At 38.3% G+C, this 16,699-nt stretch overlaps 1 protein-coding gene and 1 long non-coding RNA gene across 6 annotated transcripts in view; one reads left to right on the forward strand and one right to left on the reverse strand.

Moving 5' to 3' along the window:
* The window catches only part of PDE4B (phosphodiesterase 4B), a 548,107-nt gene that overhangs the window by 404,984 nt on the left and 126,424 nt on the right, over window positions 1–16,699 (forward strand). The gene's annotated exons all lie outside the window — the stretch shown is intronic.
* On the reverse strand, window positions 14,989–16,209 carry LOC144305266 (uncharacterized). The gene is made up of 2 exons (XR_013372326.1): window positions 15,789–16,209; window positions 14,989–15,602 (listed from the first exon to the last, which is right to left on the reverse strand). It is a non-coding gene; the product is annotated as an uncharacterized LOC144305266 (long non-coding RNA).

Here is a 16,699-nt window from a genome sequence, read left to right on the forward strand (position 1 = left end):
CCAGATAACAGATAGTGGTAGTTTGGAATGATGGTTGGAACTATGAATGTGAATAGAATATACAAATATGGGACAAATATTGGAAATAGAGCCATCGGGCCTTGCTGATGAGTTGGATGCATCAGATGAGGGAAAGAGAGAGAGATCAAGGACAATTCCTGGGTTTTTGGTTTAAGCAACAAGGCAAATAAACACTGCCATTAATTGAGATGGGAAACTGAAGGGCTGGAGGAGGAACACATTTAGTTGGAAAAATAAAGGATTTTGTTTCAGTCATGTGGAGTCTAAGATGCTTATTAGACACCTATGTGTAAATTATGAGAAGGCATTGGATATAGGAGTCACTGCATAAATTTACATTACTCCTGAGGGGGTTCTGAGTCTAACTCTGCTATAGTATGTAGGCTAAGAACATTGGTTCAGGAGTAAAAGGATCTTTGTATGAATCCACATTTTTCTGCTTACCAGCTCTGTGACCTCAAGCAAGATTCTTAAAGCTGTCTGAACCATAGTATCATCATTTATAAAATGAGTTTAAAATATTATATACTTTATCAGTTGATTGTAAAGATTAAATAAGTTGATTCATGCATAGTGCTTAACAAAATCTTTGGAAAAATATAAGTACACAACATATATTAGGTATTATTAATTGAATATCTATACTGAGATATGTCCTTTGTATACTTTATTTCACCGAATCTTCCCCAGATGACTCACATCAACCATTCTGGCTAAATATCAATATACAGGAAGGAGACTGAGAAGAGATGGATGAAGACACAAATTTATTTTTCACTTTTTGAAGAATGTGCACATCTCCACTTATCAATCTAGGAAACATTCATATGAACTTAAAATGTGTCTCTCTCCCTTGAAATCCAGATTCTTATATCCAGCTGCTATATGACATCTCTTCTTTGATGCCTGTCATTTCCAACTTAACATGATTTAATCTTCACCCCCAAACCTAGAATCTGATCTTTCTATGGGCTTCCTCATCTCAGAGGATGGCATCTCAGGCATCCTAATTGCTCAAGTATAAAGCCTCCCAGTCCTCATTGGTTCCTGTCTTTCTCACACATGCTTTATGGAAGCCTTCTAAGAAATGGCTCCCTGGCCTCATCTCCTCCTCTCTCCCTCATCCACTTAGCTCCAGCCACACTAACTTATTTGCTAATATTTAGATACACAAGCATGTTCTTACCTTAGGACCTGTTAGTGTCCTGTTTCCTTAGCTTGACACTCAAATATCCCAGATACTACCCTGAGATATATGCTTTGCTAACCTGACCATCCGTTTAAAACTACAGCTTCCCTAGTACTATGTTCCTTTTCCCCTTTAACTTCCCCTCTCTTCCCCATCCTCCTCTTCCTTTATTTTCCCTTCTTGTCTTTTCCAGGAAAGGCTTTGTACCGTGTTCCCTCCAAGGTAACCTAAGGTTTGTTTCTACTCCAGAGGTGCTGGTCATTCCCAGAGAAGCTCTACTCCCTAAAGCCAGTTTCTCTGGAGTCAGTTCTTCCATTCAGTAGGTCCACCCACCCTCTGCTTGCTAACTCAGTGCCATGACATCAATTTTGCATTGTTTCCAGCTGCATATGAGATACCCTACCATAGTGGCTAAACAATTAGGGCTGTGTTTGTTTGTACAACAAGAATTTCAGGGGTAAGTAGTCCAGAGCTTCATGTCACTCACTGATGTCCTGAGATTCAGGATCCTTTTATCTTTTTTTTCTGCCACCATGGTACATATCCTCAAAGCCCTAAGACTAAGAGTGATTGTGTATTGAGTCCCCTGCTCAGGGAGGAAAAATAAAGAAGAAAGGTAAAGGAGCAAAATACAGAGTTTTCTTAGGGAGTAAGGCTTGTCTTCTGTGGATCAAAATATCTAACTTTCAACTATTTTTAACACAAAAATGTAAATTTCAGGTGTCTGACCTGAGATTTGGGAAGGAACACCTTTTCCAGAGACTTCTGCCTACATGTCATCAGCCAAAATTATGTCAGTTGGATACTCTTATCTTCAAAACAGAGTAGGAGACAAAGATTGTGGGAGCCTCTGGGGCAACCACTTCAGTGTCTGCCATACACAATTTGTCTCTCCTTGAAGTGCTTATCTTCCCAGACTCAATTCAGCCTCCTGGCTTTGGGCCTTCTTCCTTAGAGCCTCCATTACAAGGTGGTGGCCAGCACTCCTGCACAGACCCAGGGAAATGTCTACTCCACACTTCAGCAGCTTCCCAGGCCACGCAAGAACTTTTTGGTCTGCTATGTGATATCTATAAATCTTGGGGAATTCCATTCTGAGAATGGGGATAGGTAAAATCTCTGGCCCTTTGTCTAAGCAAACCATACTGCCATTTCTGTTCTATTGCACTTGTCCAGCACTGGCATGACTAGCGAATTGTAGAGCTGAACATCTAAATCTTTACACATATTATTTAACATCATCCTCATAGCAAGCCTTTAGCTTTCTCTTCTATCACTGTTTTTACACATGCAGAAACTAAAGGCTTATGGAAGTTAAATCCAAGGCCCTTTAGTTGGCAACTGGCGAGAGCTTCGGTTCAGACCCACGTCTGCCTCTTTCCCAAGCCTCTGCCTGACCTGATGCATTACATTAAACTGCTTTTAAGCAGATCTTTCCCAGGGCAATCATTTCCCTCTATATATAGGAGCTCTTGAGTCACTCTAAGTATTTCTTAATGGGGTTGACCACTCAGGGCAGCTTAACAGTGTCTAGGCAGTCACTCTCCCAATTACAATTACTGAGTTCTCTAATTCTTGTGCTTTCCATCTCCCACTTTGTCCCTTGCTCACACATGGATTTAGATTTGCAGAAATGTCCAAAAAGGATATTCTATGTGGAAAGACAGTATAGGAAATAGGACAAGCATGAACAAAAGTGAAGCAAGTATAACTCTGGGAAAGTGTATATTTTAGCTTGATTAGAGATTAGAGATCCTAACACATATGCTTAGAAGGTTAAGTTCGAATCACACCATTAGGACCTTGACTATCAGACAGAGGAGTATGAACTTCTTTCTGTCTGTGGTAGTGATGTATTAGAGGTTTTGCCACAAGAGAATTTAATTACGCTTTGCATTTTATGCTGCAAATTTTTTAAAAAGAGGAGTTTGAAAACTGCTTCAAGTACCAAGCACACATGATAATCCTACTGCAAGAATTGTTAACAGACATTTGAAAGTTTTGCATTCTTTTCTGTCATATTTTTTTCAAAATAGCAATGAGATTTGTAGTTTATACATCAGAAATGTTAGTTTATAAATAAACAAAAGAAGAAATCAACTATTCCCAAACTCCATTTTCCCAATAGAATAAAAGTTGCTGCTATTTATATTCAATAAGGAATGACCTTAAGCATCTCTTAATTCTATATTAAAATAGTGAAACTTACATGGAAATTGCAAATTTGAAAAATTATAAAATTATAAAACCTGCGTGGAAAATGGAATGAGTTTTATAGCTTCCTTGTTTAGAGTAAAACGGTCACATTTCAGAATAGAATTTAAAAATTTTTTGAGGAATACTGAAGAAGTTAAGTGACTCATTTATAAAATTGAGAAGAAAACATGCAAGAAACAGCTAGCCTGCATAAGATGGTGTTTTTTTAATTTGTCCAAGTAATGCCACATTATTGAGGTGGCACAGAACATAGTACATCCAACCGTGAGTCAGAAATATGTGAGTCAGAAACACTGTGTGAGGAGCCCTCTGCCCTTTTGATTACTGAAACTGATGTTTTGGTTAGACTGGGTAATTTACCAGTAAGTTAACATAATTGAGTATTAAAGAGGAAATCCATGTCGAGAGAATTGGTTGTGAAAAGATAAAATGAGGAAATAGGATTAGTGACAGAGCTGAGACAAAATTTTCAGGGGACATCTCTGGCAAATAAATCAGCCCTCAAGTGTCTTGTTTAACTGTGAGTCAGTCAAAAGACAGGATTGTAGGAAAAGCAATTGAAAGGAAGTGAATACTTTGCAAATGGGTTTCCTCAACTACTTCTATTTGAAGATGATCATTGTTTCTGTTATTGAAAAGATGGATTTGTAAAGGAACAATGCTCTTTCCAAAATAATAAGTCATGAATAGGAATTGATATCTGAAGAAGAAAATGAATTCACATTAGTTATAAAAGCTTCTCAGTTATTTCAAAACACTGATGCTATATACACCTCTTCGGAAAAGATTGCTCTGGATGGGGCACCTGGGTGGCTCAGTCATTAAGCATCTGCCTTCAACTCTGATCATAAGCCCACAGTCTTGGGATCGAGCCTCATATCGGGCTCCCTGCTCAGCAGTGGGTCTATTTCTTCCTTTCCCTCTGCCCCTCTGCCTGCTTGTGCTCCCTCTCTTTCTCTCTCAAATAAATAAATCTAAAAACAAAACAAAACAGAAGACTGCTGTGGAAAGAAAAGCTGAAACCTGCCCTAGTGATTTGGGGTTTTCATTCTCCATGTGCAGGCCAAATGTGAAGTAAAGGATCCTAATAGTTCCCCAAACATACTGTAAAGGTGCGGCCATCCCCCAAGATTGACTGGTCCCATGTCTCGGGAATGAAAAGGAGGGCTGTCTATTCTGATGAAGGGCAAGCTGTGATCTGCTCAGAGATATTTGACTTAGATTACAGGAAGATTTAATTTCTAAAAATAATGGCAAAGAACAGTGAAGCCTGGAGACTTTGCTTGAGCTCTAATAGAATCATGATGCCATTTATTTTTGGAATGTTGACGTTTCTGAAATTCTTCAGATGCAAAATCAATGCTAAGTAGTTTTATAGAAATTGGATGCATTTTACATAAAATCACCACCAGAGCTGAGGACAGTGATGCACAAAGGCAGTGCAGACAGTGTTTTGAATGCACTGGAAAGCACTGTCTGGGAGCCTATCTGACAGCACCTGGCATCCATCCACATTTTCAGGCCTTTACCCTTTAAACTGCCTTGGCTGTTCTTGAGATTTCCAGCTCTGTCTAATTAGTTTATGAGTCTCTTAACCATTCATCATATCTTCCTGTGGTTGTCATTGTTTTAAACATATTAGGGAGTCATTGGTGAACAGATAATATTTTAACCATGATAAATGCCATGATAAGATCACCTAGGAAATGAGTATAGATAAAGAAAACAAGGCTGAAAGCTGAGTCCCATGATTCTCCAGCGTGTAGAATCTGGAGAGAGATGAGAGACTAGGAAGGCCAATGAAATAGGGAGAAAACCAGAAGAAAGTAATATCTCAAAAATTAAAATAAGAGAAGGATAAAAGTGTCAAGCGTTCTCAACACTTTGAGAAAGAAGGTGACTGAGAGTTAGCTATTAGTTTGGGCAAGATGTAGGACCCTGATGATCTAGGCAAGATGGATTTCCTATGAAGTGCTGTGGACCAAATCCTGATTATACTGTGCTGACAAAAACAGAGATGTTGTGGAGTGGAGACAGCAAGTAAAGACAACTTCTCGAAGAATTTTGCTTTTAAAAGAGTGCAAATAAAGAAAAAAAGAAATGAGGCAATTGTTGAAGGACAGCATGGAGTAATCACAAGTCTTTTTTTTTTTTTTTAAATTCTTATTTAGGTGCAAATGACATGCAAGAAGTTTACTTTTTAAAGTGTACAATTTCGACACATATACACTCATGAAACTATTGCTATATCCAAGATCATTCATATTCATTCAAACCCAAAAGTTTTCCTCTGCAATTTCTCCCAATCCTCCCTGTTACTGCGCCTCCAACCCCCCCAAAATCACTAATGTGCTGTCACTACAGTTCTATTTTCTAGTCTTTTAGATAAATGAAAACGTACAATACGCTTTTGATCTACCTTCTTTTACCAAGAATAATTAGTTTGAGGTTAGTCCATATTGTTGCAGGTATTGATAGTTTGTTTCCTTTTACTGCTAAGTGGTATTCTATTGTATGAGAGCACTATGATTTGTTTACCTATTCACCTGTTATATTTGAGTTGTTTTCAGTTTTTTACTATAACAAAGCTGCAATGAATATTCTACATAGACAACCATATCACCTATGAATAGAGACAATTTTACTTTTCCCTTTCCAGTGTAGGTGATTTTATATCTTTTTTTCCTCCTTACTACACTGATTACTACTTCAGTAAAATATTCAGTAGAAATGGTGAGAACAGACATTCTTACTTTTTTCCTAATTTCAAGGGGCAATAAACTTGTGTTTCACTCTTAAGTGTGATGTTAAATGTAGCTTTTTCACAGATGCTCTTTTCCTGGCTGAGAAATTTCCCTTCTATTGCTAGTTTTCAAGAAGCTTTTTTGTTGTTGCTGTTGTTGTTGTTTTACCAGAAATTCAAAATATTGAATTTTGTCAAATGTTTTTCTCTGCGTCTACTCAAGATGATCATAGTTTTTAAAAAAATATTAATAGGGTGAATTACATTGATTGTTTATAGGTTATAACAACCTTATATTCGTTGGATAAAACCCACTTGTTCAAAATATGTCAACCTTTTTATATGTTATTGGACTAGATTTACTATAATTTTATTAAGTATTTTTTCATGTGTGTTTATGAGGGAAATGATCTGTAGATTTTCTTTTCAGAGAAATGCTGACTTTAAACAATTAGTTGGGAAGTAGTCCCTCCTTTTCAACTTTCTGAAGGTGTATGTAGAATCAGTATTATTTCTTCTTTCAATTTTTGGCAGTTTCACCAGGAAAGCCTCTGGGTTTGCAGTTTTCTTTGTGAGAATGATTTAAACTTTTAAAAATTCAATTTCTATAATGGGTATATAGGTCTATTCATGTTATCTCTTTCTTCTTCAGTGAGGTTTGATAGTTTGTGTTTTTCAAAGAATTTATCCATTTCATCTAAGTTGTAGAATTCATTGGCATAAAGTTGTTCATAGTCATTCCTTGTTGTCTTTATTATATCTTTACAATCTGTATTGATGTCTACTCTTCCATTCCTGATATACTTAATCTGTAGCTTCTCTTTTTTTTTCCTGGTAAATCTGGCTAGAAGTTTGTTAGTTTTGGTGTTTACACAAATAACCCATTTTGTCTACATTGATTCCCTCCCCCCCCCCCATTTTATTTTCATTCTTATCCTTTATCCCCTTATGCTTACTTTGGGGTGGTTTTCTTTCTTTCTTTCTTTCTTTCTTTCTTTCTTTCTTTCTTCCTTCCTTCCTTCCTTCCTTCCTTCCTTCCTTCCTTCCTTCCTTTCTTTCTTTCTTTTCTTTCTTTCTTTCTTCTTTCTTTTTTTTTCTGTTATTTCTCTCATTTAAGCTAAAAACTGAGGTCATTTATGTTTATCCTTTTCTAATAAAGGTATTTGATGCCATAGATTTACTTATAAGTACTGCTTTAGCTATATGCCACAGATTTTGATATGTAATGTTTTCATTTTCAGTCAGTCAAAATGCTTTTTTAAAAAATTTTTATTTATTTATTCATGAGAGACACGGAGAGAGAGAGAGGCAGAGACACAGGTAGAGGGAGAAGCAGGCCCCCCACGGGACTCGATCCCAGGTCTCCAGGATCATGCCCTGGGCTGAAGGTGGCGCTAAACCGCTAAGCCACCCAGGCTGCCCTCAAAATGCTTTCTAATTACTTTTTGGTTTTATCTTTGGCTCATGAGTTATTTAAATGTTTAGTTTCAAATTCTTGGAGCTTCACTAGAGATATCTTTGTGATTGATTCCTAATTTAATTCCACTCTGATCAGAGACATTTTGTATGGCTTGAATTTTTAAAAACTTATTGACTCTTCCCCCCGAGTGGGCCTGGTGGAGGTGGTAGGTGTGTGCAGGCCAAACAGTGGAGCTGGACACAGGGTCGGTGGCCCAAGAAGAGTGCTGAATTTTTATTCCACATGCTTAAAAATGCAGAGTGATGCTGAACTTAAGGGTTTAGATGTAGATTCTCTGGTCATTGAGCACATACAGGTGAACAAAGCCCCCAAGATGCAACATAGAATTTACAGGGCTCATCGCTGGATTAATCATACCTGAGCTCTCCCTGCCACATCGAGATGATTCTTACTGAAAAAGAGCAGATTATTCCTAAACCAGAAGAGGAGGTTGCACAGAAGAAAAAGATATCCCAGAAGAAACCGAAGAAACAAACATTTATGGCCCGGGAGTAAATTCTGCATAGAATAAATGCAAATAAAAATTTAAAAAGATAAAAATAATAAAAACTTGAGACCTATTTTATGGCCTAGAATATTGTCTATTTTTGTGATTTGTTCCATGTACACTTAAAAAGAATGTGTCATCAGCTGTTGTTAGGTGTAGTGTTCTAACATCGTTAGTTAGGTTAAATTGATAGTGTTGTTCAATTCAAGTTTTCTATCCTTACTGGGTTTCTATTAGTTCTATCAATTATTGATACCATACTTTTTGATTTTTCTATTTGTCCTTCTTTGCTTTACTTTTTGTTACTTTTTTCGTGTATTTTGAAACTCTATTTCATTTATTGGTGCATAATTGTTAGAATTGTCTATATCCTCTTTACAAATTGTCTCCTTTATCATTATGAAATGACTTAATATTCCTAATAATATTCTTTATTCTAGAATCTACTTGTTCTTATATTAATAATGTCATTATGGATTTCCTTTGATTGGTGTTATTATGGTATATGTATTTCCACTCCTTTTTCTTTAACTTGGGTTTTTATATTTAAAATGGCTTGTTATAGGCAGCATAATGTTGAATCATGCTCTTTTATACATCTTGAAAATGTTTGCTTTTTAATTATGGTGTTTAGACTGCTTACATTTAAAGAGATTATTAACACGGTTAGGTTTATATTTACCGTGTTGCCATTTGTGTTCTATTTGCCCTATCTGTCCATTATACATTTCCTCTTTCTGGCGTTTTGAATAATTAAGAGTTTTATGCTTCCTTTTTTATTTCCTTAGGTAAAGCTCTTCATTTTTTTTTATTTTAATTGTTACTTTAGTGTTTCTAGTGTAAATCTCTAGTTTATCCCAGCCTACCTTCAAGCAATATCATATATCTTCAAATATAGTGTAAGAACCTTCCCACAATATGCTTCCATTTCTCCCTTCTTTGCTGTTGTGCTCTTATTAACATTTGATTTGCTTCTATGTACATTATAAACCTCACAATACATGGTTCTCATTTCTTATTCTTTTCAGTCAATTGTATTTTGAGTAGATTTTTAAAAGAAGCAAAAAAAAAAAAAAAAAAACAATTCCTTTGTGTAGATACTGATTTCTATCTGGTATCATTTTCCTTCTGCCTGAAGGATTTCCTTTAACATTTCTTAGACTATAGGTCTGCTGGTGAGGAATTCTTTCAACTTTTCATATGTCTGATAGAAATCTTTTTGGTTGTTATTTTTTGTTTGTGGATTAGTTTGTTTTAGATATAAATTTTTACAGTTTGATTGTTTGCTGATGTGCAAAATGGAAAATGATGATACAGTAGCACAATCTCTGAGTAGAGGAGAAAGGGCAGGGTTCAGAACAGAAGGTTTGGCTTCAGATACAATCATGAAAACTTATCTATGGTCACAAAAGGAAAGACTGAGCAGATGTTTACTGATGTGGGTGAATTTTTTTTTTAAGATTTTATTTATTTATTTGAGAGAGATAGAGCACGAAAGGCCACAGAGGCAGAGGGAGAAGCAAACTTGTTGTTGAGCAGGGAGCCCAATGCAGGGCTTGATCCCAGGACTCTGAGATCATGACCTGAGCTGAAGGCGGACACGTAACCAACTGAGCCACTCAGGTGCCCCTGATGGGGGTGAATTCATTGATCTGTTAATGGATGCAATCAAAGTGGGTTTCCGGATTTGAATCAAAGATCCACCACTTAATAGCTGAGCTATTTAAACCCTTTGAACTTCAGTGTTCACATCCATAGAGTCAAATGAACAACTGCCACACAGAGTGACTATAGCAATGAAATGAGTTAATATATAACAAACACTGAGTACATGGCAGGGCACATTATAAATGCTCAGTATCTGGGAGGAAAAAATGTGTAATGTTTCTTCGCTTTACTGCCTGAGTCAAGGAGAAAAGATTCTAGGATCTCATTTTTCCACCTGTACTTTCTCTTATCCCCCTTCTCTCACCCCTCCTTCCTTCCCAAAAGAATACATTTAAGACTCAAATGCCAGGTTGTCTGCAGGTGCAGTGTTTAAGACTGATAACATTTGGAGGCCAGATGTTAACTGATGTAAACACTATTAAGTGCTCAGTAGACCGGAGGCTGAGGCAATGATTTCCGATTTTATGATTATTATTTGAGTTTACAGTAAACTAGTCTGCCGCTCCTCCCAGCCCCCTACCTCCACCAAAAAGATGTGTGTAGCCTTTTCAATCTCAAGAGAATATAAATTATTTTTAAAAATATGAATTTCTGGAAATATTAAGTAATGGCATTTCACACACCTAGAACTGTGGATGGATGCTGCCTCCTCGTAGACCTCACTACATCCTTGCAGCTCTGTCTAAAAGGTCAATGACTTGTGAAACTTAGTCTGAAAACTAGTCTCATTTTCTGAAATAGGCCCAGAGTAATAATCACAAAACATGCTGTAGCAAGTTTTTACATCAATTGATATCTTAAATTTGAGCTTCCTTAGGATTAGTATGGGAACTGCCCCAAGGACAGGAAGTCAATAAATGAGCTCTTCTCCTAATAAAGAAATATACATTTTTAAATAGCAATAAGATGAGTCTGCTATGAATTACTGAGCTGATTGTTAGTGTTTAATACCCTTACACACTCAGTTATTTATTCATTAATCTGTTGAACAGATTAGTTCAGGACTAGCAGTATGTCCCAGGCCCAGGGCCAGGCACTGGCTAATACATTGGTAAATAAAACAGATGACCTTCATGGAGCTTAGAGTTTTATGAGTGAGGAAGACAAGTAAAAAATAATGAACATACAAATAGGTATAGCAAAAAGTTTATATAGGTGCTATGAAGATAAGGGACCCTCTACAAATAATGGGTTAAGGAAAGAATTCTTTTTTTTTTTTTTTTCCAGTAGCTAAATTAATCCAAGGCTTAAAGAATGAGAAGAAGGCAGCCATGCCTAGAGTGGAGGAGAGAACAAGCAGAGAGGCCAGCATGTATTTATTAATTTAACAAATATTTATTCAGTACTTTCTGTGAGTGTCCAAAGCAAATAAAATATACTAGTGAACAAAACAAACACACGCAAAACTAGCTAAGGTTGGAAAGTATTTGGCATGTTCCTGGAACAGAAAGGAAGCCCCTGAGGCTGAATCACATTGAACAGAGGGGAGTGTGGTATGAAATGAGGTTGGAGGGGTAGTGTCAGGAACTGGATTATACAGGGATTTGTAATCCATGGTAAAGAGGTGGGATTTTATTCTGAATGCAATGACTTGATTTGATTTTTATGTTAAGAGATTGCTTTTATTGTTATATGGGGAAGATTTTGGAAGCTGGGAGTAGAGTGGAAAGCAGAGAGATTCATAGGGTGGCTATTATAGTTCAAGTGAGATTTTAATGCACTGAAACTGTAGTGGCAGCAAAAAAAATGTATAAGGTTTTGTTTTTGAGATTTTATTTATTTATTCGTGAGAGACACAGAGACAGAGGCAGAGACATAGGCAGAGGGAGAAACAGGCTCTCTGCAGGGAGCCTCATGTGGAACTGGATCCTGGCACTCCAGGATCACTCCCTAAGTGGAAGGCAGACAACCGCTGAGCCACCCAGGCATCCCTAAAGTGTATAGTTTTGATGTAGGATGAATAAAACATCTTGTCCAACTGAAAAAGGAGGAGGATACTTTGAGGAAGGAGGTAAATCATGGATGATTCAACTGAATAGATGGCAGGTCCATTTACCACAGTGACGGTGGCTGGTTGAATAAGTGGATGAAGGTGGGGGAGGTTTGGGCTAAAGATTAAAATTAATTCAAGTGTGCGGCCTAAGTCATAAACAATGAAATCAATCCAAAAGTGAAATTTGCTATCTCATGGGATTAATGTGCCCCCCATCACTGGAGAATATACCAACAAGCTAAGTGACCGTCTGTCTACAGTATTTTAGCTATACATCAAGCAGAATTCTAGAACTGATTTCTAAATGGTATCTGAGAACTTATTAAAGAAAGCAACAATTCCTGGAAGCCATCACTGGTTGAACAAGAACTGGTTTTCCCAGATCATTTCTCTTGAAGGGAATTTCACTTGCCTTTGAGCTCCTGGAAACTGACATGATACTTTTAAATAAATATTTTATTTGATTAATAGATTTTCTTTTTGGCAGGGCTACAAACATATAAATGGGAGTATTTATATCCTGTTAAGACATCATTTGAATATCTTCTATGACAATCTTTTAGAAAAGATGGAAAATGTAGATTGGAAAATATGGAGCTAGTAAAAAATTTGTATACCCAAAGTGCAATGTAGAGCAGCAACACAGAGTAGTAACTTCTCAATTTTGGTTCCCCTCCCTCCCCCATGCTTTATAAAGTCCACATATGAAATACATTCCCACACAAAACTATTCTCATCTGGAGGGACCCCTACCTTTCCTGGGAATCACTGTTCTATGGAAAGTGACTTTTAGTTAAGAGTCTTTCTAAACCTTAGTACTTTTAAGTGAATCAAAGTCTGAGAGTAGATATGTGAAATTTTAGCCATAATTAGAACACGTAAAGAAAAGTATACTTACTTTATAACATTCATATTTCTGAAAATCATTTTTTACCTGGAAATAGATTGACAGAGCACTCTGTAAACTTGTTAGAAATAATGTTCTTATAATTATGAGGTAGGAATGTTTATATTTGGTTCTGCTTTCCTTGTACATCAAATCCTATCGCACAGGAACAACACAATGTGAAGTGATTAAAGGATCACATTAAAATAATCTCCTGAGCATTTCAAAAGGAAAGCTTTTAAAAGAAATGACCCTTGTCTTATAATCTCATTAGAAAAATGAAGTATTGGTATTACATCTTTGTTGATGCATTTCTTTCGTGAAATGTTTACAACCCAAGAAGGGATCTAAACAACAAGTAAAAGAAAGAAGTTGCAACATAAATTCCTCAGAAAAATTAAAGCTTTCTACCAAAGAAACATTAAGGAATATTCTTGGCACTTCTATTTCGGATACCACCAATACCAAGGGATGAGGATGACTGCTGCCAAGTAGGACCACTGCCTTCTCCTTGAGCTCAGTACCCTATGGAAGGTATTCCAGCCCTCTCTGAGGGTGATATTTAATAGCAGGCCCCGGGTTCTTCTTTATGGAGCTAGCTTTTAGAGGTCAGTTAGAGAAGAGGGGTGCCCACAACACCACTAATGTTTCTTCTTTTTGGAGAAGTTCATCTGTGCTATGATGAGTGTATCAAGGGGAGCTGATAAAAGTTTCTTGGTCCCAAGTCATTCATTCCTTCATTGGTATATCCATCAGACATTTATTAAGTACCCATACTCTGACAAACATGACTATTAGCAATGGGGTAAAAAATATGAAAAAGACGTTCTGTGCTCTTGACGAACAGACTAGAATAATAACAATTATGCTGGACAAGTGCTGTGGTAGAGATACACAGATGTCAATACAGGTATGGCTATATGAGACAATGGAACAACTAACTCAGCTCAGAAAGGGAACAGGGATGAGGAAAATTAAATCTCTGGCTTAATAAATGGCACCAAGTTGGGGCACCTGGGTGGCTCAGTGGGTTAAGCATCTGCCTTCAGCTCAGGTCATGATCTCAAGTCCCTCATCAGGTTCCCTGCTCAGCGGAGAGCCTGCTTCTCCCTCTCCCTCTTCTGCTCCCTCTGCTTGTGCTCTCTCTCTCTCTCTGTCAAATAAATAAGTAAAATATTTTTTAAAAAATTTAAAAAGTAAATGGCACCAAATTCAAACACAATATCATCTGACCAAATTGTTTGGTAAAAAAGGGAATAGAAATGGAGATTGGGAAGAATCCAAGGGCAGACTTTCCCACTACCTCTATCAAATCTCAAAAAAAAAAAAAAAAAAAATCTCAACTCAAGTGCCACCATCTGGGAATGATGAGGGGTGGTGGGGAGAGGAGTATGTGCTGGTGTAGAGCAGGAGACCACCTTTGTGGTTTATAGGGTGGGCCTGCTGACGCCCAAACTAAAGAAACACTCTTCTCCACACCTGTTTCTCCCACAATGTTATGTTTTATTTTCTTCAAGGCAGTTATCACTATCTGATATTACCTTATTTGATTTATTTCTTGTCCATTCCTCCCCACGAGGATCTCATCTGTCCTGCACAGTGTGGTATTCTCAAGCCTAGAACAGTGCCTTGTTTTATAGTGGGCACCTAATGAATGAGTTGAATGAATGATCATTAACAATATAAAATCACATGAAGCCACTTTTGAGAACCAAACTTTCTTCCATCCCCAAAATGTCTATGAGATGTCTAATCTCAGAGGTGCCTCAGAGATCTTCTGTTCATTCTTTTCTTCGTTCATTTCAGGAGTGAAAGACTGAGGTGTGAGGGTCAGGGAATGTGGAGTCTCTGTTTCGTTCCAGTTATTTCCTCAGAGAGCAGGAACTGGAAGCCAGATCTCCAGAATCCCAGAGCTCTTCAGCATTACTCTGCTATCTCTGGTTAAACCTCTCTGTGGGCAAAGCAATTTTAGATTATTGCCATGAGTTTAATTTTCAAAGCCCCTAGGAAGAAAAGAAAACAGTGGGAAGCCGCTTCTAGAATTCAGATGGGAGGGAAGTTACAGACTGGAACTGGATTCTCTGCTGTAACTATGGCCAGAGGAGTTCGGCCTACCTGCAGCGAGGACATGGGCTCTACATCACGCTGCCTGTGATTTTGCACCATTAAGCCCCTCATTAAAAATGAGGCCTGGCAGCAGCCTGCCACCATTAATTATATAAGGGTGGGTCACTGTCATTGTGGGTAAAAATGCATGTCCCTGTGCAGCCTCCCCATCCCCAGGGACCAGACAGCACACTGAGGTCATGGCCAACAAAAGTATGTTTATTTTTATCAAGACTATAAGCAAGCATTTGAAGCTGTTAGTTTCTGAGTACAATTGAGGGAAATATTTTCCAACAGAACTTTAATGAAACATGGCATTTTCTCACAGATATACCACCACCATCCACGCACACACTTTCTATACACGAACAGAGACACAAAAGTTTTCAAAAGCCAAAACTCCCCGGGATGGAGTTCCTGGGATACTGCAGGGAGGTGAGAAAGATTGGGGGAAGAGGAACCTATGGATTCCACCGAGGGACTTCTCAGAAGTCTTCACCTGCCAGAGGTTTTAATCCAAATAGAAAAAGCTTTTGGTCAGATGAGAAATATAAACTGTGAGCTCCTCACATTCATTTAACAAACGCTAGTTATCTGTGCCTTCTGGTGTGAGATTTAGCTCTAGGCCCCAGGAATACAGAATGGATTAGGCTTAGTCCTGGCTTCAAGGTCACAGACCAGTGGAGTGAAAAAGATGAGTAAACAGAGGAATACAACCCAGTGTGGTAGGTTCTGGGATCAAGAAGACGTCATGGTTGCAGGCTCTGTTTTCTCCTCTTTGAGATGGGAGGAAGAGAATTAGCCTTCCTGAGCTGTATAAAATTTAGTGATATATGAGATACTCAATGAATACATTTTTAAGAAAGAAAAACAAAACGGAGACGATAGGGCACTTTCCCCCAAATGGCCATGAGCCATGCCCTGTGGATCTAAGCCTCTTTTGGAGAGCTCACCATCTTTACCATGGGGCCATTTATCAACATAAGCCAGAGACTCACCTCCAGAAGCTCCAGGCCAAGTTGAAAAAGAAGTCTCCTCTGCTTCAGAAAGGAATTCCTCCTCGGAGGTTGTTTTGTGAGTTTTTGTTACTGAAATTGGGGTATGCACGTGCAGTTGGGGGTCAGGAAACAACTGCCCTGGGAACAATTGGCAATCACCTGGCTTAGCTTGAATTCTCGGAAGCAGAGCTTCTCTTAGTTTAATAAAAGGTTTCATGTATATCTTGTGGTTCTGTTCTTTATCCCTGATCTTTCCTCCTGGGCTTATGAATAAGGCCTCAGTCACTTTTCTCCCTGGAGCCTGCGAGCAGCCCCACCTCCGAGGGGAGGCGGGGAGGTGCCGAGGGTGGAAGCCTCAGCTGTCTTCTGCCATCTGCTGGCTCCCTCTTTGCACCGGTTGGGGCCTGGCTTTGCAAGATCTTAGGGAATGGGAACTGCCAGCGGAGAAAGCAATGGGGCTGAGAAGGCTGTGCCTTTCATGAAAAAGGAGATAAGAAGATGGCAAACCGAGACTGGCCTAGGAGGGCTTTTCCCATTATGGGGCTTGTGGAACGATGGCACCATCTCAGATATCCACGGCAGTGATTTTTCTGCACAAGATTGTTTTGTTCAGGGAAGACACAGCAGTGTGTCTTAGTTTCTTTCCATTTGTTCTGTTTTCTTTGATTTTACTTTTATTCTTAGATCGTCGCCTTCTAAGGCTTCTCACATAAGTCACTGCCACCTCTCTATGGACTCATCTGTAAGAGAGGGCAGAAACCCATGTCGGTGGGAACTGAGATGAGAGTAAGGAGTCAGGAAGAGGGTAGAGGAGAAGCATTTCGCAGTAAATCGCAGGATTCTTTAAGTGGCACAGCTGCCATTTTTTGAGGATCTGTCATTTAGAAGGCTCTGACCCAGATGCCCAGGAT

Source organism: Canis aureus, chromosome 3 (assembly GCF_053574225.1).
Source record: "Canis aureus isolate CA01 chromosome 3, VMU_Caureus_v.1.0, whole genome shotgun sequence".
Classification (NCBI taxonomy): Eukaryota; Metazoa; Chordata; class Mammalia; order Carnivora; family Canidae; genus Canis; species Canis aureus.